We start from the raw sequence: 20855 nt of genomic DNA, 5'->3' as shown, positions 1-20855 counted from the left end.
CCCTCCCTTGGACTAGAGGAGAGTAAGGACGCCCACTAACACACAGCTCCTTTCTCTATCTGCAATGTAGAGAGCATCCTGACTCTCCTGTAGACCAAGGGAGGGGGCGAGCACGACACTCCACACCAGGGAGAAAGCTTTGCATTACTGTGTGGAGTTAACGACAGAAGAACAGGAAGTGAGGACATTTAAAAGCAAAATCGAAGGATGAGGTAAGTGAAGGAGGACTGCACTAAGGTAAAGGAAACTATTTAGGAAAAAAAATTGTATCTTTATAACCCCTTTAAATTGTGTACAGTGTTGCATGACTGAGTAATTTATATTCAAAGTAGTGATGGACGAACATCTGACGGGACGGTTCGCAAACGCTAACCGCAAACTTTCGCAAATGTTCGCGAACCGCAAGTTTGCGGCGGACCCCATTGACTTTAATGGCAGGCGAACATTAAAAACCTGCAGGTTATATTTGCAGCCACAAAATACTTACTAGCTGTGCACAAATAATCCCACAACATGGACACTGACCTACCAGAAGTATTAAGCGAAAAACCGGATACAGAAGTAAGTGTCGGCCATTACAGGCCCCAAAAATTAGCCGACAGGCGTTCACCTGACAGCAAACAACTTTGTATTCTGTGGCTGGAGATACATTAGGCATTCACAGGATAAATAAGTGCAGGCCCCAAAAATTAGGCATTCAACGGACATAAAAGGCCCTTTATGCCGCTGTATTTACCTAAGACAGGAACCATGAATTGTTATGGGTGGTGGCGGATATTTGTGGCCTGTCATGAGGAATTTGAATCAAACATGGTCTACTGGTCACATGTGTAGAATTCCTCCGAGATCCATGCTTCATTCATTTTTAGAAATGTGAGGTAGTCAACACTGTCGTGAGCTAGGCGAGTGCGCTTAATCGGTCACGACCCCCCCTGCTGCACTGAACGTCCTTTCGGACAGGACACTGGACGAGGGGCAAGCCAACAGTTCCATTGCAAATTGTGCAAGCTCTGGCAGAGGTCAAGCCTGCCTGCCCACCCAGTAGTCCAGGGGTTCATCACATCTCAGTGCGTCCACATCGGCCGTTAACCCGATGTAGTCGGACACCTGTCAACTTTGTTTTCTGTGGCTGGAGGTACATTAAGCTATTCGCCGGATACAGAAGTAAGTGCCGCCCATTACAGGCCCCAACAATTAGCCCACAGGCGTTCACCTGACAGCAAACAACTTTGTATTCTGTGGCTGGTGGTACATTAGGCATTCACCAGATACAGAAGTAAGTGTCGGCCATTACAGGCCCCAAAAATTAGCCCACAGGCGTTCACCTGACAGCAAACAACTTTGTATCCTGTGGCTGATGGTACATTAGGCATTCACCGGATACAGAAGTAAGTGCCCCAAAAATTAGCCATTGGACCGGGGTCCTCGATCCTTGGTCTGTCGTCCCACCACCTCGTGGCCCTCCTGGCCGGGGGTGCGTGCTCCTGCAATCCTAGGTACATTAGACATTCAAAGGATAAATAGGTGCAGGCCCCAAAAATTCAGCATTCAACGCACATAAAAGTCCTTTTATTCTGCTGTATTTACCTAAGACAGGGCCCATGAATTGTTATGGGTGGTGGCGGATATTTGTGGCCTGTCATGAGGAATTTGAATTAAACATGGTCTACTGGTCACATGTGTTGAATTCCTCTGAGATCCATGCCTCGTTCATTTTTAGAAATGTGAGGTAGTCAACACTGTTGTGAGCTAGGCGAGTGTGCTTATCGGTCACGACCCCCTCTGCTATGCTGAACGTCCTTTCAGGGAGGACACTGGACGAGGGGCAAGCCAACAGTTCGATTACAAATTGTGCAAGCTCTGGCCAGAGGTCAAGCCTGCCTGCCCACCCAGTAGTCCAGGGGTTCATCACTTCTCAGTGCATCCACATCGGCCGTTAACCCGATGTAGTCGGACACCTGTCAACTTTGTATTCTGTGGCTGGAGGTACATTAAGTTATTCACCGGATACAGAAGTAAGTGCCGCCCATTACAGGCCCCAAAAATTAGCCCACAGGCGTTCAACTTGACAGCAAACAACTTTGTATTCTGTGGCTGGTGGTACATTAGGCATTCACTGAATACAGAAGTAAGTGTCGGCCATTACAGGCCCCAAAAATGAGCCCACAGCCACAGGCGTTCACCTGACAGCAAACAACTTTGTATTCTGTGGCTGGTGGTACATTAGGCATTCACCGGATACAGAAGTAAGTGTCGGCCATTACAGGTCCTAAAAATGAGCCCACGGCCACAGACGTTCACCTGACAGCAAAAAACTTTGTATCCTGTGGCTGGTGGTACATTAGGCATTCACCAGATACAGAAGTAAGTGGCCCCAAAAATTAGCCATTGGACCAGGGTCGTCGATCCTTGGTCTGTCGTCCCACCACCTTGTGGCCCTCCTGGCCGGGGATGCGTGCTCCTGCAATCCTAGGTACATTAGGCATTCACAGGATAAATAAGTGCAGGCCCCAAAAATTTGGCTTTTAACACACATAAAAGGCCTTTTATGCCGCTGTATTTACCTAAGACAGGGACGATGAATTGTTATGGGTGGTGGCGGATATTTGTGGCTTGTCATGAGTAATTTGAATCAAACATGGTCTACTGGTCACATGTGTTGAATTCCTTCGAGATCCATGCCTCATTCATTTTTAGAAATGTGAGGTAGTCAACACTGTTGTGAGCTAGGCGAGTGCGCTTATCAGTCACGACCCCCCCTGCTGCTCTAAACGTCCTTTCGGACAGGACACTGGACGAGCAGGAAGCCAACAGTTCCATTGCAAATTGTGCAAGCTCTGGCCAGAGGTCAAGCCTGCCTGTCCACCCAGTAGTCCAGGGGTTCATCACTTCTCAGTGCATCCACATCGGCCGTTAACCCGATGTAGTCGGACACCTGTCGGTCTAGTTATTCCCTGATGCTGGATCCGGGGGACAGCTGTCGATGGGTCGGCTGAAAGAATGATCTCATATCATTAGTGACCAACACATCTTCAAACCACCCTCTTCTTGCAGGCACTGTTGGATTGGTACCCTCAACTGTTTCTCTGTGAGTGGAAATTCCTCTGCCAGCGCATGCAAAAACAGAATGCAGCATTTCTCGAAGCAAGGACTAGAAGTGCTGCATTCTGATAGCCCTCTGTGATGGTGGTAACATTTCCACCATGTTTTGTTTGTACCGGGGGTCTAAGTATGTTGCCACCCAGTACTGGTCCTTGACCTCTATTATTTTTATACGGGGGTCCCTCTTAAAACACTGGAGCATGAAGGCCCCCATTTGCACTAAACTGGAAGCAGTGTGGTGGCCTGGCTCCTGCTCATCATCCAGGATAATGTCGTCCTTGTTCTCCTCCCCCATCCACGGACAACACCAGGGATCCCAGAAAGGTTTAAAGCATGCTCTTCTTGCTCCTCCTAATCTGCCCCGGCACTATCCTCCTCTGACTCCTCTTCAGACTCCCGTTGTTGACTTGTCTCAGGTGGAGTAGCCCCCCTGGGAATTCATCCAGCATTGCGACTTCCTCATCTTCCTGCTCCTCGACGGCGTGATCAATGACACGCTCCAGAAGGAAGGCGTAAGGTACAATGTCCCTGATGGCGCCCTGGCTGCGACTGATTAGTTTGGTGATCTCATCAACTTGCCTCATAAGTCTGCATGAGTCGCGCATGAGCAGCCACTGGCGCGGTAAAAAAAAACAAGCTTCCCAGAACCTGTCCTGCCACAGAGTTCGTACAGGTAGTCGTTAACTGCACATTTCTGCTGGATCAGCCTATCAAGCATATACAAGGTTGAGTTCCATCGCGTCGGGCAGTCACAAATAAGACATCTGATGGGCAGGTTGTGTCGCGGCTGAATGTCAGCAAGGCGAGCCATGGCCGTGTAAGATCTTCTGAAAGTTTATATGGCAGTAGTTGGCAGGCTATCAGTTCCGACAAGCCATCGGTCAACCGTTGGGCAAGAGGGTTATCCGGCGTCATCGTTTTTTTTCGATCAAACATTCGGGCCATGGAAGCCTGCCTTTTTGCAGAAAAACGTGTGGACGGCATGATGGAAGGTGGAGTGGAGGGCAATTGTGAGCATAAAGGAGAAGGAGAAGAGGCTGGATGGTGAGAGCCTGGAGTGTGGCTTTGTGGGTTCTGATGGCGTTGCTCTCACTGGGCTCGGTGATGGGAGGCCAGGTGCCTTCTTAAGGCGGTCGTCCCTAGGTGAGTGTTGGGCTTACTGCGACTTAAGCGTTGACTGCAAAGGCTGCAGATGGCAACACTATTGTCTGCAGCGGACACGTTAAAAAAAAGCCCACAACTTCGGAGCCATGGGCCGGCGTCCTGGGAGCTCCAGATGTGACCGTACATGGTTGATGGCTCGCTCCTGATACATTGGGAGTCTGGTTTGTCCCTCCTGTGCAATGTAAGTTTGGCCTGCTCTTCCTCCCTATCTGCTGGTCCATCTCTCCCTCTGAGCTCTCCTCCTCTTCCTCTCTTGTGGGCACCCACATGATGTCTGTAGACACGTCATCATCAATGTCACCTTCCCCATCACTAACAATAGAGATCTCGGAGTAGGCAGCAACAGCGGGCACCAACCTCCTTGGGCTGATCTGGGTACTGTCGTCAGACTGCTGAGTGGCGGCTGTTGCTACCTCCTCTTCCTGATCCAATGCCAAGAATTGCTGTGCATCGGGAAATGTCTTCTGATGGATCGGAAAATAATTTCTGTGACTCAAGCGGAGGGTATATGGTGGTGGTGGTGGTGGTGTTGGTGGTGAGCCACTCAACCAAGTCTGGTGCATCCTTTGATGTAATTGAATGAACATTGTGCCACTTCCCACTTTGGCTCAGGCCTGGTGCTCCTGCTCTACCCCTACCACCCCTGCGGAAGGGCCTGCCTCTTCCTCTGTCTGTAATTTTTTAAATGATCCTGTGACAAAAGTCTCTAGAGAAGCGCAGTGTATGTGGAAGAAGGTATATAACACCCCGCTTCAATCTGTCGTTTTGGGGGGCCACTGGTTTATCGCACCAGTTTTAAAACTTTTTTTTCAGGAAATGTTGTCACTGTGTGTAGCAGAGGTAACGTAGCGAAAGAGGCACAAATTCTGCAGTACCCAAATACACTATTATGAAAGCATATTTTTATATAACACCCCGCTTCAATGTGTCGTTTTGGGGGACCACTGGTTTATCGCACCAGTTATTAAACTTTTTTTTCAGGAAATGTTGTTACTGTGTGTAGCAGAGGTAATGCAGCAAAAGAGGCAAAAATTCTGCAGTACCCAAATACACCACCAATCACAATGCTGCACAATACAAATCCACTATAATATGCTTTCTATATTAGAAAGTATATTGTAAGTGTATTACACCCCTATATACTGCACACCAAACACACCTATACCAGTCCTTGAAAGGACTTTTGTGGACCTGTTAGGTAACGATTTGTGTCACTACAGTCTGTCCCTGCTCCGCACACGCAACCTCTCCCTACACTGAAAAAAGTATATTGTAAGTGTATTGCACCCCTATATACTTCATACCAAACAATAGTACACCTATACCAGTCCTTAAAAGGACTTTTTTTGGACCTGTTAGCTAAGGATTTGTGTCATAAGTACTACAGCCTGTCCCTGCTCCACACAGCACAGCAACCTCTCCCTACACTGACAAACAGCAGAATGTAATATGGCCACCAGATCGGGTCTATTTATTAGGGTAGGGGGTATGTCCATGTGCTGAACTGTCTCAATTGGCTGTCCTGTACCACCTGATGGATGTGTCATGGGTCAAAGTTATTCTCAATGTAAAATGGCGGAGTGCCGCGAATATCGCCAGATGTCCGCCTATTCGGCGGACCGCGAACGAGCAAAGTTTGTCGAGAAACGACCGCCGGGCGAACCGCCAGGCCATCTCTAATTCAAAATAGGACAGTACTAAAAACCTAAAAATGGTCTGGACAGTGGATAAAGGATATAGCTTGAGACTGCTCCTGGTAATATTGAACAGTTAAAAACGGAAATGGATAGACTGGATGCAGCTACTTCCATGTCCTGTGTTTGCATTGTCTGCTTTGCCAATGAGGCATCAAACTAGCAAAACTCTGGTTCTGCTGGAAGTTAGAGCCACCTCCTCCTCAACACATATGGCCATTGAATTGTATTCTAAATTGCACCAAGATTAATAACGATTACTAAATTGTTTTTTTTTTTTTTTACTCATCTTTTATTTTATTTTTCCACAGATAACAAAAAATGTTTACAACTATAGATACGTTTTCCACACATTTTAACATTTTAATCCGTCACTATATTTCCCCTAAGCCATCCTTACTCCTATTGCCCATCCATCTGATACTCCCTCCCTACCCCTCCCCCCCCCCTCTCCAAAAAAAAAAAAAAAAAAAAAATTCCCCCCACCCCTCCCGCCCCCCTCCTCCTCCTCTCCCCTTCTCCTCTCCCGAGATATTGGACATACACTTCTAAATTCCAAGTCATCTACCAATACTTTAAATCTTTCTCTCTAAGAGTCTAGTTTCCCTCTATTAACACCTTTCCTTCTTCTGATCTCATAAATACATTCCATCCGGACCATATTTCTTCGTACTGTATCCTCCTATTCTGCGCTGTACGCACCAAATCTTCCATTGCACCTACATCCTCAATCCTTTTAAGCCAACCTGCAATAGATGGCGGGCAAATGTCCCTCCACTTCAATGTAACTCCTGCCCGTGCCGCATTGATCATGTGGCACACTACCGACTTCCTATACTTCTGCACCGGTACTTCTGAACTATGTAACAGGAAAAGAGCAGGATCGTCCGGAAGCAATACTTCCGAAAATTTTTGCGAGATTCTTCTTTTTTTGTCGAGCGAACCGCCAGGCCATCTCTAATTCAAAATAGGACAGTACTAAAAACCTAAAAATGGTCTGGACAGTGGATAAAGGATATAGCTTGAGACTGCTCCTGGTAATATTGAACAGTTAAAAACGGAAATGGATAGACTGGATGCAGCTACTTCCATGTCCTGTGTTTGCATTGTCTGCTTTGCCAATGAGGCATCAAACTAGCAAAACTCTGGTTCTGCTGGAAGTTAGAGCCACCTCCTCCTCAACACATATGGCCATTGAATTGTATTCTAAATTGCACCAAGATTAATAACGATTACTAAATTGTTATATATTTCAAAAGACTGAAATAAAGTAAAATTCAGTTACAGTAAGACCTTGGATTGCGAGCATAATTTGTTCCAGAAACATGCTTGTAATCCAAAGCACTTATTAAATATATTAAAGCAAATTTCCCCATAAGAAATAATGGAAACTCAAATGATTTGTTCCACAACCATGTATTCATAAGTCCTTCAGTTTATAGTCCATATAAAAAGATTATGGCAATGTGATATGTTGTGTAACCATAAAATGTCCATCCACAAATAGAAGCCTCCACAAGGGGATAATGCCGCGTACACACATGACCGTTATTCATGTGATGGAAAAAAAAGAAGTTTTTCTCGACATGATTCCTCTCAAGCCTGCCTTGCATACACACGTTCGTGAAAAAAAATGCTCGAGCAAAGCACGGTGATGTACAACACGTACAACGGCACTATAAAGGGGAAGTTCCATTCGAATGGTGCCACCCTTTGGGCTGCTTTTGCTGATTTCGTGTTAGTAAAAGTTTGGTGAGAGACGATTTGTGCTTTTCAGTCTGTTATAGCGTGATAAATGTGCTATCTCCATTACAAATGCTAGTTTTACCAGAACAAGCACTCCCGAGGCACCCCTAAGGTTAGCAATATGTTGATAAATGTTGTACCTTCATTAAATGTAACCATATTGCTACACTTAGAGGCTCCTCTCTTCTCTTTTATGCTAAGTTGTGACATGACGCTACTTAGTTACATAGTTAGTTACATATATAGTCAGGTTGAAAAAAGACACAAGTCCATCCAGTTCAACCACAAATACTTGTATATCAAGGCATCGCTTGTATATCAAGTCAAAATTGAATAAAAAATATTGCTTGTCTTTCAAAACGCTCTTAAACCAAGTTACTCTCAAACCAAGGTTTTACTGTACTTATATTTGTTGTATTTAGGCATACATAAAATGACTTTAATAAACATATTCAGAACATTGGTGTTTTCACGTGAATGGAATTCAGCCTTATCTTAATTTTTTGGTCCTTTTTTTTATATATACATTGTAGAAACCTTTTCTTCCAAAGGAAAAGCAAACAGGCAACAGAATAAAAATATCTCAGAATATTAAAACAGTGCCCCATCCCCCACCAATATATTCACAACTGCACTTTTTTTCATAGCATTCCTCTATCGTTCTAAGTTTTTCAACTATGTTAATAGCTCTTAGGGGCATCTATTTCTTGTGTTTCGCATTGTGCATGCGTCCCTTTGTTATAATCAATTATTCACTCATTTCTGGGTAGCTACCAAACACGACACATATTATTCTGAGCTTTTTTGGCTTCCATCGGGCATTTTAACCTTGCTGATGTGTGCTAGTTGCAGGGAGCCTCCAAGCAAAATGGCACCTACAGTAATTGAAAAGACAGATCAAGCACTAGAGCAACAAATGGAAATTAGAAGGGGAACTGAAAAAGAAAACTATCTAGTTTTATTCACCTTCCCGGCTCCTTGATTAAATCCTGATCCAGCAGTTGTAAAGTGTCCAGGGGGCAAGTAATGACAGCAAACCAAATTCTCTTTTGCTGGCAGATATCCAGCATGAGTTCTCACTGTACTTGAAGTTCTCATTATGAAAGTCAGACATTATGAAAAGAATCTTAAGTAGGTTAAATTGTATTTAAAAATATTTGCAATGCAAATATATTTGAATTCTTATGCAAGCATAGGGTTGCAAATAGCAACAACAATTTATATGGCGCACCTGCTGGAAGTTATATATTTAGGTTCTAATTGTTGCGCTTTGAGATTTAATTATATTTTAGTGTGATATGCGTTTGTTACAGTTTCACAGTGGCAGTAATGCTGGTTAGAGTATTCTTAAGGGAATATTTGTTTTTTCTTATATGTAGGGAATTTTTGCTTGATGACAGTAATGAGTGTGTTTTACAGCTGAAGTTTAGCCATAAAAATTCTCTATAGCTTTATGCCTTGTACACACGATCCAATTATCGGATGATAAAAATTGCTTTTGGATTGATCGTTCTATAATCTGATCGTTAGTATACAGATTTTGACAGCCGATCACGACAGTCCGTCCAACAAAATCCGAAGGGACAAACATGAAAACTTTGCTCGGATGACAGTCCATCGTATGAAAATTGCTTAATCAGTACAGTATGCATCTGCTAAAAATCGATAAATGAACGCCACGCATGATCAGAAACATGAAAATAAACCAAAAGGCACAGGGGTCACATGTATTTGACATCATTTCAGATATGTAGCTATGCACACCGGAAGGTTTTTCCAAAATCGTACGACAAAAATCTTACTTTTTGTAGAGCGCATTTTGCACTGTTGTGTTCGATATTTTAGGCAACAAAATGCGAGCGATACATCGTACAATAATCGGATCGTGTGTACGAGGCACTAATTTACCTGTAATGAAAGATGTCCTATGTTGTGCAGACAATTGGATCCTATAGGAATGTGCAGGGATTATTAAATTATATGGTATTTATAAAGCACCGACAGTTTGCGCAGCACTTTACAGCAGTAGGACAGACAGTACAGTTACAATACAATTCAATGCAGGAAGAATCAGAGGGCCCTGCTCGTTAGAGCTTACAATCTAGGAGGGAGGGTCAAGTGATACGAAAGGGTAATAACTGTGGGGGATAAGCTGATGAAGAAAATAAAAGAATGGCTGTTAGGTGCAGGCAGGGTAGGCTTCTCTGAAAAGAAAAGTTTTTAGATATCGCCTGAGGCTGGATTTGCACCTATGCATTTATAGTGCTTTTTGCAGATTTGCACTAAAGTCCATTTAAGATGGTTTCCTATGGAACACGTTCTGTAGTGCAAATCTGCAAACAGCACTAAAAATGCATAGATGTGAATCCAGCCTAAAAGTAGATAGAATTGGAGATAGTCTGACAGATTGGGGTAGGGTACTCTAGAGGATAGGAGAGGCTTGGGAGAAGTCCTGGAGGTGAATATGGGAGAAGGTGATGAGGGAGCTAGAGAGCAGGAGGTCTTCGGAAGGAATGAAGAGGACGATTAGGTTGGTATTTTGAGACTAGGCTAGGGATGGCCCTTAATCTTCCTGTCTCTGCACTTCTGGAGCTGTAGGGGTTAATAGTTTTGTGAAGCTGCAGTTAAAAAGTTTTGGACAAGGAAAATCACTCACATGATCTGTGATTGGAGAAGAGTCTGAGTCACAGGAGTTTCTCCTTTATTCACAGATTTTTTTTTTACAGGCAGTGAAAACATTGAAATGATATTTCCCAATGGAGGAGGAGGCAGGAGGGTGTAAAGCCTAGTACACACTACTCGTTTTTTTCATTCAACCCAGCTGGCTGGAAAAAAAAGAAACTGACAGTTTAGGTTGGAGCCGCTGTACTAACATCTGCTGTTCTATTGTGTTCCGACAGGGGGACACCCCCATCAGAATACTCTGGTCAGTGCTCTAAACCATTGGCTGAGAGTGCTGATAAGGAGGCGGTTGGCAGACCTTTTTTGGTCATGCCCCTTCGAGCAGGAGGTCCGACAGAAGCTAACAAGTTGGGCAACTTCTGTAGGACCAGCTGCAGCACACACGGGCTGAATGTCATCCGGTTTCTATTGAATGGGACATCCTTCATTACAGGTAAATTAGCTCACTAAAGCTATTGATACTGGCCCAGATTCAGGTAGAGCGTGGGCAAAGGGCAAAGATTTTGCTCTGCGCCCACGCAAATATTTGGATTTGCCCGCGATTCACGGAGCAGTAGCTCCGTAAATTGCGCCGGGCGCTATGCTAATTAGCCCTGCGTAAGGGCGCCTAATGTAAATGATCCCGCCGGGGGCGGGAATCATTTAAATTAGGCGCGCTCCCGCACCGAGCGAACAGCGCATGCTCCGTCGGGAAACTTTCCCGACGTGCATTGCGGCAAATGACGTCGCAAGGACGTCATTTGCTTCTAAGTTAACGTGAATGGCGTCCAGTGCCATTCACGAATCACTTAGGTAAACGACGTGAAATTTTAATTTCACGAGCGGGAAGGGCGGCTATACTTTAGCATTGGCTGCCCCTACTATGAGAAGGGGCAGCCTTACGCTAAAGTCGCCGTACGGAAACTCCGTACCTTGCGTGCGCAGGGCCCGCGCAACTTTTGTGAATCGGTGGTAGTATGCAATTTGCATACTATACGCCGATCACAATGGCCGCGCCCCCTAGCGGCCAACGCAAGAATGCAGCCTGAGATATGAAGGCATAAGGAGGCTTATGCCTTTCATATCCTAGGCTGCAGTCCGCGTAGCGATGTTCCTGAATCAGGGGCATTCGCTACGCGGGAGCAAAACAGCTATTGCGCCGCGCAACCTATGGTTGCGCGGGCGCAATAGCTTCTTGAATCTGGGCCAATGTTTTTTGGCTAAACGTCAGATTTAACCACTTCCCTACCGGCACATAGTAAAATGACGTCCACAAAGAACCTCTGCCGTTCTGAGTGGACGTCATATGACGTCCTGGGCTTTGTGGGGGGATATCTGAATGATGCCTGCAGCTAGAGGCATCATTCAGATATCCTTCTAAACTGCCGGCGATTCTGCACAACGTAAGAACGATCATAGCGGCGGTTCCGCCGCTAGATCGTTCTTACAGGCGGCGGGAGGGGACATCCCCCCCCTCCCGCCGCCATCCGGTGCTTCTCCGGGCTCTCCCGTGCCATCGGGGGCCCGGAGAACGAATCGTCCGGCGCGCGCAGGAAGCATAGAGATGACTGGTGACCAGATGGTCACCAGTCATCTCTATGACCGTCGGAGGACCCGGGCGCGATGTGATGACGTCACGCCCAGGTCCCCGTAAGTAAACAAAGCCGCGATTGCGGCTGCTAAGCAACCACAAGCATGAGATCGGTGAATTTTTTTTCACCGATTTCATGCTTTCCAGCCTGGAGGAGAGATGTGGGGTCTTATTGACCCCGCATCTCTCCATAAAGAGTACCTGTCACACACATTCCTATTACAAGGGATGTTTACATTCCTTGTAATAGGAATAAAAGTGATAAAAAAAAAAAAAAATTAAAAAAAAAAGTGTAAAAAAAGAAATAAATATATATATAAAAAAAAAAAAAGAAATAAAATTTATTTTTTTAACGCCCCTGTCCCCGGTAGCTTGCGCGCAGAAGCGAACGCACACGCAAGTCCCGCCGACATATGTAAACGCCGTTTAAACCACACATGTGAGGTATCGCCGCGTGCGTTAGAGTGCCAGCAACAATTCTAGCACTAGATCTCCTCTGTAAATCTAAACTGGTAACCTGTAAAAATTTTCAAATCGTTGCCTATGGAGATTTTTAAGTACCGAAGTTTGGCGCCATTCCATGAGTGTTCGCAATTTTAAAGCGTGACATGTTAGGTATCTATTTACTCGGTGTAACATCATCTTTCCTATTTTACAAAAAAATTGGGCTAACTTTACTGTTTTTTAATTTTTTTAATTCATGAAACAATTTTTTTCCAAAAAAAAGGCGTTTGAAAAATTATTGCGCAAATACCGTGCAAGATAAAAGGTTTCAATGACCGTCGTTTTATTCCCTAGGGTGTCTGCTAAAAAAACATATATAATGTTTGGGGGTTCTGCGTAATTTTCTAGCAAAAAAATTATGATTTGTACATGTAGGAGAGAAGTGCCAGAATAGGCCTGGTATGGATGGGTGTATAACTGCCCGGTATGGAAGAGGTTAATGTTTTAAAGTGTGAAAAGGAAAATATATGCACTACCCAATAACAAAATAAAAAATGAATAAAAAACCCTGAAAAGGGAGTGAAGCAGCGACACAGGAATGTGACAAATTCAAACAACTAAAGATAATTATGTAGCACTACATTTAAGCCAAAATAGCACTAAACTGTGTATACCCAATAGGGTGTAACCATATAATGTGACACAAAAAGTGTTAGGCAATGATTACCCAACAGAAAAATGTGAGAATCAATCCACAGAGTGTGCAATATAAACAAAATAACAATGTAATATAGTGTCCATTAAAATGAAACAATAAATATGTCACCAGATGAAAGGAAACTTCCCAACAGAAATCTTCAGGCAAATGATGGAATACATATGTGCTTACCGGAACCGTTGGACCCGATTGTCATACGACAGCGGATCGATCGAGCTCAGGATGTCCCACAAGGGTATCAACGGAAGTCCAGAAGGAAGTGGAGTCTACCTCATTGGCAATCCGATGTCATCAACCCAGGAAGGGGCGGATAGGCCCGATATTCATCTGCCACCAATAACTCCAATTCAAGCAAAGACCCTGGCATGGGTACTAAAAACCAACTGGAGATAACTCAAAAAGCTTATCTTCCACAAATTCATGTAAAAAGAAGAAAAAATAGGGGGCTCCAATGGTGTAGGTCAGAAAGAGGTTTTAATCATAAAAACCAACATACATAATAAAACAGTGATCACAGTTCATAATTTTTAAAAGCAATGTTTCAAATACCTTGTTTCTATGCTTATTTTACAATTATATATGTACATGGGGACAGACAGATTGATTCATTGCACATATCACCTCTTTGCAGTGCTACACAATGGTTGTGCTTTAATTTTTAAAGGCTGGTACACATGGGACGAATATCAGCCAGTATCAGGTGGTTCAACAGAAATTGTCTGACATTCAGCCTGTGTGTACAGCAGCCTGTCTGACAGACTGGCCGTTTTTTATCGAATGGGCATGGCAGAAAACCAGCATCCAATCAGCACTTGCACACATTGACTGTAAGCACTGATCAGTGTGTTCAGGTGGGGGGCAGTCCCCCTATCAGAACACTATAGCTCAGTGGGGGGAAATCACTGCATAACATTGCTTAATTAGTACGGCGACCTCTCTTTTTTTATTTCACTCAGCTACCCCCCCCCCCCCCATTCTGAGTCATTGTGCTGGGATTTTTTCCTGGACTAGGAACTTACCATTACTGAACTCTTGTTGTTTGGACTTTGCGTCTCTGGAAGGTGTGAATCTGGCAGCCTACATTAGTTAGATTAGAACTGTGACTCTGCTGCAAGTCTTCAGTAAAGTTACTATTAACTGTGTAATGCATGTTTGGAAGGGGTGCATGTAAGGCATATTAGGAACAGGGTTTGTATTAAAAGGGGATGAAGACCACCACTGAGGGTTAATTTATGCAGAGGAGTTGGCAGGAGATGCGGCTATATTGCCGCTGCTATGGGTAATCAGTGAAGCAGTGTGAATGCAAGAGCAGATTGCGGAAGGTTGGTTCCTGCCATGGGTCACCCCGGTAGTGGGGAGTTGGGGAGCTTGACCCCCTCCCTAGCAGTCAGTACCTCATATTTGGGACCTATATCACTGCATGGGGGGCCCAGGGACCTAGCCTAGAATTACAGAAGCAAGAGACAGAGAAAAAGAGGAAGGGATCCAGTAAAGTGTTAAAGCTCATTAGGAACTTTTTGGTGCTCAAAAAATACCAATGCTGAGTGTTATAACTCATATCTATTGCAATGATTTCTACAACAGAATCTAGGTTAGTCCAACATGGTCTCATACCTAACAAGCTGCAATGATTGCTATTGTCCTGAACACAGAAACCTTTGTACTGCAAATAAGACTTTGGGGTTGCAATATGTTGGGACTGAACAGGTCACCACCCTAAGGCTCCATTCACACCACAAAACGCTGGACGCTCGATACGCTGGAGGGGCGAATTTCCATTGCTGTCTATGAGATGGTTCACGCCGAACGCCGAAACGCCGTACGCCTGCTGCCTGAAAACAAGTCCCGGACCCTTTTTTTCAGGCGGCATTGGCGTTTGGCCATAGACAGCAATGTTAATTCTTTGTAAAAAAAAAGTAAACGAAATCGCGGCAAAATACGCCGCGTACGCGGAGTTATAAGTGCAAAAAAAGATAAATGTAAACAAAAATATAAAGTTCATAATTATGTCCAATAATTAAGAATAAAGAAACACCACACAATGTTCATGGGTAACTAAACTAATCTTTTGTAGGGTTATCGATAAACATCAATAAACACTGCAATAACGTTATTTATTATAAACACCCAACCATTGTTGAAACATAAACAGAAGGGTAACCTATGAAGCACCAGTAAAAACATATTGTAGCAGCAAAAACTTCTTGGGGTGACAATGACATTACCCCCGATAAATTAAATGGACAAAACAGAAAGGGAGGCGTATCTCTCCCATGGCAGATCCATGTGAATAGATGAATAAAGCATTATAAAAAGAAAATATATAAAGGATTTTGTCCCTTTTAATTGGTGAAAATGTTTACATGATGGAAATGACAGCCCGATCCCTTGAGGCTGGAACATTTTTTCTCCCTGCTTGCCTCAGTTTCTGACCAAAATGCTAAGAGACAGAGGTAACCGCAACAACATAGGAAGACATGAAATAAAGTTACCTGCATTTTAAATATTAGCAAATTACTCTTTGAGCATATGTGGTTAACCGACACCAAATTGTAAAATGCTACAATTAACAAATGCACCATAATAATTTCTATAAAAAAAAGCTGTAACATTTTTTCTCCCTGCTTGCCTCAGTTTCTGACCAAAATGCTAAGAAAGAGAGGAAACCGCAACAACATAGGAAGACATGAAACAAAGTTACCTGCATTTTAAATAATAGAAAATTACTCTTTGAGCATATGTGGTTAACCGACACCAAATTGTAAAATGCTACAATTAACAAATGCACCATAATCATTTCTATAAAAAAAAGAAAAGAAAAGGAAAATGTAATGCCGCGTACACACCATCACTTTATGTGATGAAAAAAAACATAGTTTTTAAAAACGTCACTTTAAATGACCGTGTGTGGGGGAAAACGTCGTTTTATGTCTTGTGAAAAACGACAAAAAAAAATTGAAGCATGCTTCAATTTTATGTGTCGTTTTTCAAAACGTCGTTTTTTACTTCACAGAAATTGACCGTGTGTAGCAAAAAACGTCGTTTAAAACGACGTTTTTACACCCGCGCATGCCCAGAAGCTAGTTAAGAAGCAAGCTTCAATGGAAAAACGTGGTGAACATAACCTTGCTTTGCTAGAACATTGTGAGAAAAACGATGGTGTGTAGGCAACTTCGTCTTTGAAAATTGAAGTTTCAAAAACGTTGTTTTTTACTTCACAGAAAATGTCGTTTTTTTTCATCACATAAAGTGATGGTGTGTATGCGGCATTAGAGGAGTCCCATAGGGTTCATTGTGGAAGCTCCAGAATGAACCAAATACAAAATGCAAAAACCGAAATGCAGACAGTTGAATAGCCGTTGTCCCATCAAATAGAATATAAAGTGTAATGAAGTAGATGTAATGGTGGTTGCAATGTCAAATATGGACAGACTGATGTACACAACAAAAACAAAAAAAAAATAACAGCAACAAAATTGCAAGCGAAAAACAATTACTCTGCCCTGAAGAAAGGTAAATAGTAGAAAGTATTAATAAACCAGCTATATCTAAATGTATCATCATATTTCTCCGAATGCAGCCTATCTTTTTATCTAGACCTCGTGCTATATTTAAAATCGAAAACTGTTATTTATTCGAGCACTGAAGCACAATTTTTATCTTCTCTTATTGTGCTGGATATGTGAAGACATGTAATTCCCACTAGCAGCTCTTCGGTTGTTTACCAATGCAAAGATACATCAGCATAAAAAAAGATATATTAGCATGCTCTATAGAGCATAGAAAAACAGTGCATCAGGTATACAAATGTGCGATCTCTACTAAGGACAGTTTGGCATAAGGCAATATGTTCTGGGTTGCTACCTTTATGAAACAGAAGGAAGAAATATAACTGCAAAAATATAATTCATAGAAATGTACGTAGAAAGCATACTGGAAATAGTACATGGCATGTTAAGTGCACATTAGTCAGACTCTGTTACACTGTAAATTTAATAAAGGATTTAGTAAAATTTACATATGTAAATTGCGAATATGCCACACATACCTGATTAGATATGTTGTCACTATGTTAGTGACATCTAAAAATGATCAACATTTATTTAAACAGATGGCACCAACGAATTGTAAACTACAGATGAAGTTGATCGGTCTCAGTTGATTGTAAGGGAGGGCAGGTATGTATCCTGTGTCTGCTCAGGCTGTCTCCAAGAGAGATTAACAGTCATTAAGGATAATTTACACACCTGCCTCCAAGACAGATGCTGAGAAAAAGAAGCACATAATTCTGGCAATTCTTTATTGTTTGCCTATGACAGGTGTTAGGCATCCCACATTCTATATTTAGAGCAAGCACTACAAATGTTTAAGAAATAAAAGTTTTAATCAAGAATATACACCACCATTTTTTTTTTCCCTGTGTTGCATAAATACTATAAAGAAGGCTTTATGAACAGCGCTGATCTTTCAGGACAGACATAAACATGAACTCAGACTGTTTAATATGATTCAGCTCCCAAGAGATAGGTAACGCTAAATATTTTACAGGACATGGAACCTTGGCAGCTATAAACGCAGGGAACAGAGTCAGACAGCTGTGTAGAGGAGACCAACGGAGAAAGTGTCCAGACATTGGAGATACAACAATACTCATGGAAACCTGACCTGGTCTGCTTTATAGCAAATTAAAAGAATACAGTGTCAAGGATCATTGAAGAGGAATATTGCTGGTTGGAAAAAAACAAATCTGGGAAATGTTTTAACAGACAACAGCCAGAAATGTGTTTTTTTTTTTTAATATATAATTGACCTACTTACAATTATACTACTAAACAAACAGGTATGATGCTTCTCAAAAATCATTTTAGCACATGGAAAATGTTTTTTTTGCAGAAACAAAATATGTACACCATAGCAAGTTGCATAAAAGAATATTGAATAGACCATATCATCTCAAGATATTCCAAAATGCCAAGTGAAAAAACAATAATTCACCAATTTTACGGTATGCACACATCAGCTTTTATTAAATGGGCACTTATGGAAATGTAATGGATACATGTCTGCAATTAAAGGGTTTGTAAAGTAAAATTTTTTTTTTTTTATCGTAATAGCTTCCTTTACCTTAGTGCAGTGCTGTTTTCATGTCCTCAGTGTTCGTTTTTGTTCTCAAGTGGCTGTAATTCTTCTCTGATCTCCACACTTCCTGGTTGTCTGTTTCCTGATGACCACAGTACTGGGAGCTTTCTCTCTGTGGTCACTAATCAATGAGGTGTGATTACGGTAGGCCAGATTCTCGTAGAATGGCATATCTATGCGGCGGCGTAACGTATCCGATTTACGTTACGCCGCCACAAGTTTTTCAGGCAAGTGCTTTATTCACAAAGCACTTGCCTGTAAAGTTGCAGCAGCGTAGCGTAAATCACGCGGCGGAATTCAAATTCGGCGGGTAGGGGGCGTGTATCATTTAAATGAAGCGCGTCCCCGCGCCGAACGAACTGCGCATGCGCTGTCCGTAAAATATCCCAGTGTGCATTGCTCCAAATTACGTCGCAAGTACGTCATTGGTTTCAACGTGAACGTAAATGACGTCCAGCCCCATTCACAGACGACTTACGCAAACGACGTAACTTTTTCAAATTTTGACGCTGGAACGACGGCCATACTTAACATTGGCTGCGCCTCATATAGCAGGGGCAACTATACGCCGGGAAAAGCCTAACGTAAACGTTGTAACTTTACTGCGTCGGCCACGCGTACGTTCGGGAATTCGTGTATATAGCTAATTTGCATACTCGACGCGGATTTCGACGGAAGCGCCACCTAGCGGCCCAAAAAAAATGCACTTAAGATCCGACGGCGTAAGAGACTTACGCCTGTCGGATCTAATGGATATCTATGCTTAACTGATTCTAATGCCGCGTACACACCATCACTTTATGTGATGAAAAAAAACGACATTTTCTGTGAAGTAAAAAATGACGTTTTTGAAACTTCAATTTTCAAAGACGAAGTTGCCTACACACCATCGTTTTTCTCACAATGTTCTAGCAAAGCGAGGTTACGTTCTCACCACTTTTTCCATTGAAGCTTGCTTCATAAGTAGCTTCTGGGCATGCGCGGGTGAAAAAACGTCGTTTTAAACGACGTTTTTTACTACACACGGTCAATTTCTGTGAAGTAAAAGTTGACGTTTTGAAAAACGACACATAAAATTGAAGCATGCTTTTGAAGACATAAAACAACGTTTTCCCCCACACACGGTCAATTAAAGTGACGTTTTTAAAAACGTCATTTTTTTCATCACATAAAGTGATGGTGTGTACGGGGCATAAGAATCAGTTGCATAGATACGACGGCTCAACGCAGAGATACAACGGCGTATCTGGAGATACGCCTACGTATCTCGGTTGAGAATCTGGGCCTGTGTGTCTAGTTTCTAGTTTCATTTTCCAAACCATCACTGCTTTTTTTATTTACACCTCCTTTAAAGTGTCCGTCCTGCTAATTTTAGTCGATAAACTCTGCACTTTCAATTTATAGGGCATTTTATAGCAAATTGAAAAAGTACTTGTTACTATTGGCAACATCTATAATTTTCAGAAATTTCCAACATTTTTTGTACAAGATTATAGAGGCTCATGGAACATTGTAACAGGCTACCCATGGACACAATAGGGTTGGGGTCTACAAACATGCACTGAGAGCCTAAAAGCATGCATGTAACATACATTCTAGGAGGAGAACAGTTAGGGAAGTCAGCGGTTGAAAAGGATCTCATGTCCTGGTAGGTGTTCTGGTAAATCATAGGTTTAATATAAGCAAGTAATGCTGATATTGAATAAAAAACGTATAGACTCCAGAGAGAGAGAAAGAGAGAGAGAGAGACGTATTTTTTCCCCTGTATACATCATTAGTAAAGCCTAGTACACACAATCGGAGTTATATATATATATATATATATATATATATATATATATATATATATATATATATATATATATATATATATATATATATATATATATATATATATAATTAGTAAGGCAGAGATTGGTGTCAGTAATTTATTTTTATTTTATTATATTGTTTCAATTTCGTTTTTTTAGATTTTTTTTAGATGCCCCATTGGGGGGCTTTGATGGAATATCAGGGGTCTAAAGAGACCCCTGATGTCTCACTTTGGAGCCAGAGAAAGGGAGTCAGGACAGAGATTCCCCAGTTCCTTTCTCTCCAGTCAGGCAGCAGGGGGAATCTGCATAGGACAGGGTGATTAGAGTGTACCCTGGCACACCTGGCACCCATATGCACGAACAAATACTAATATTATAGAATGTATTTAACACACTGAAATGTATTTAACACACTGATGATAGCCATTAAATCAATAACAGTGAAGACAAACTGCCAAGGTAAGCTTAGGACTGACAATCTCCCCTTTACCATGTGACAGCACTAAGGCAAGTACCAAGAACAAGCCATGTCACATGTTCCTCCATACCCATATGATTTTCTATCACTCCCATGCATTCACTGTACATGAATAAAAAAAAGCATCTTAAAGTAATTTGATGCAACTCCGTGAAATAGCTTAAAGCAACTACTTGAGGAATTCAAAGGCAAATCAAAGGCAAGTCAAAACAATCCTGAATCCCCTGAAAGCATACAGCATTTGACTCTTTTCTGAATCTGACGCCTTGGCACAGAAAGCAATGGATGCTAGAGTAGGAACCTA

The sequence above is a fragment of the Rana temporaria genome, chromosome 1 (assembly GCF_905171775.1).
Source record: "Rana temporaria chromosome 1, aRanTem1.1, whole genome shotgun sequence".
Taxonomy (NCBI): Eukaryota; Metazoa; Chordata; class Amphibia; order Anura; family Ranidae; genus Rana; species Rana temporaria.
This window is presented reverse-complemented; position numbering follows the sequence as displayed.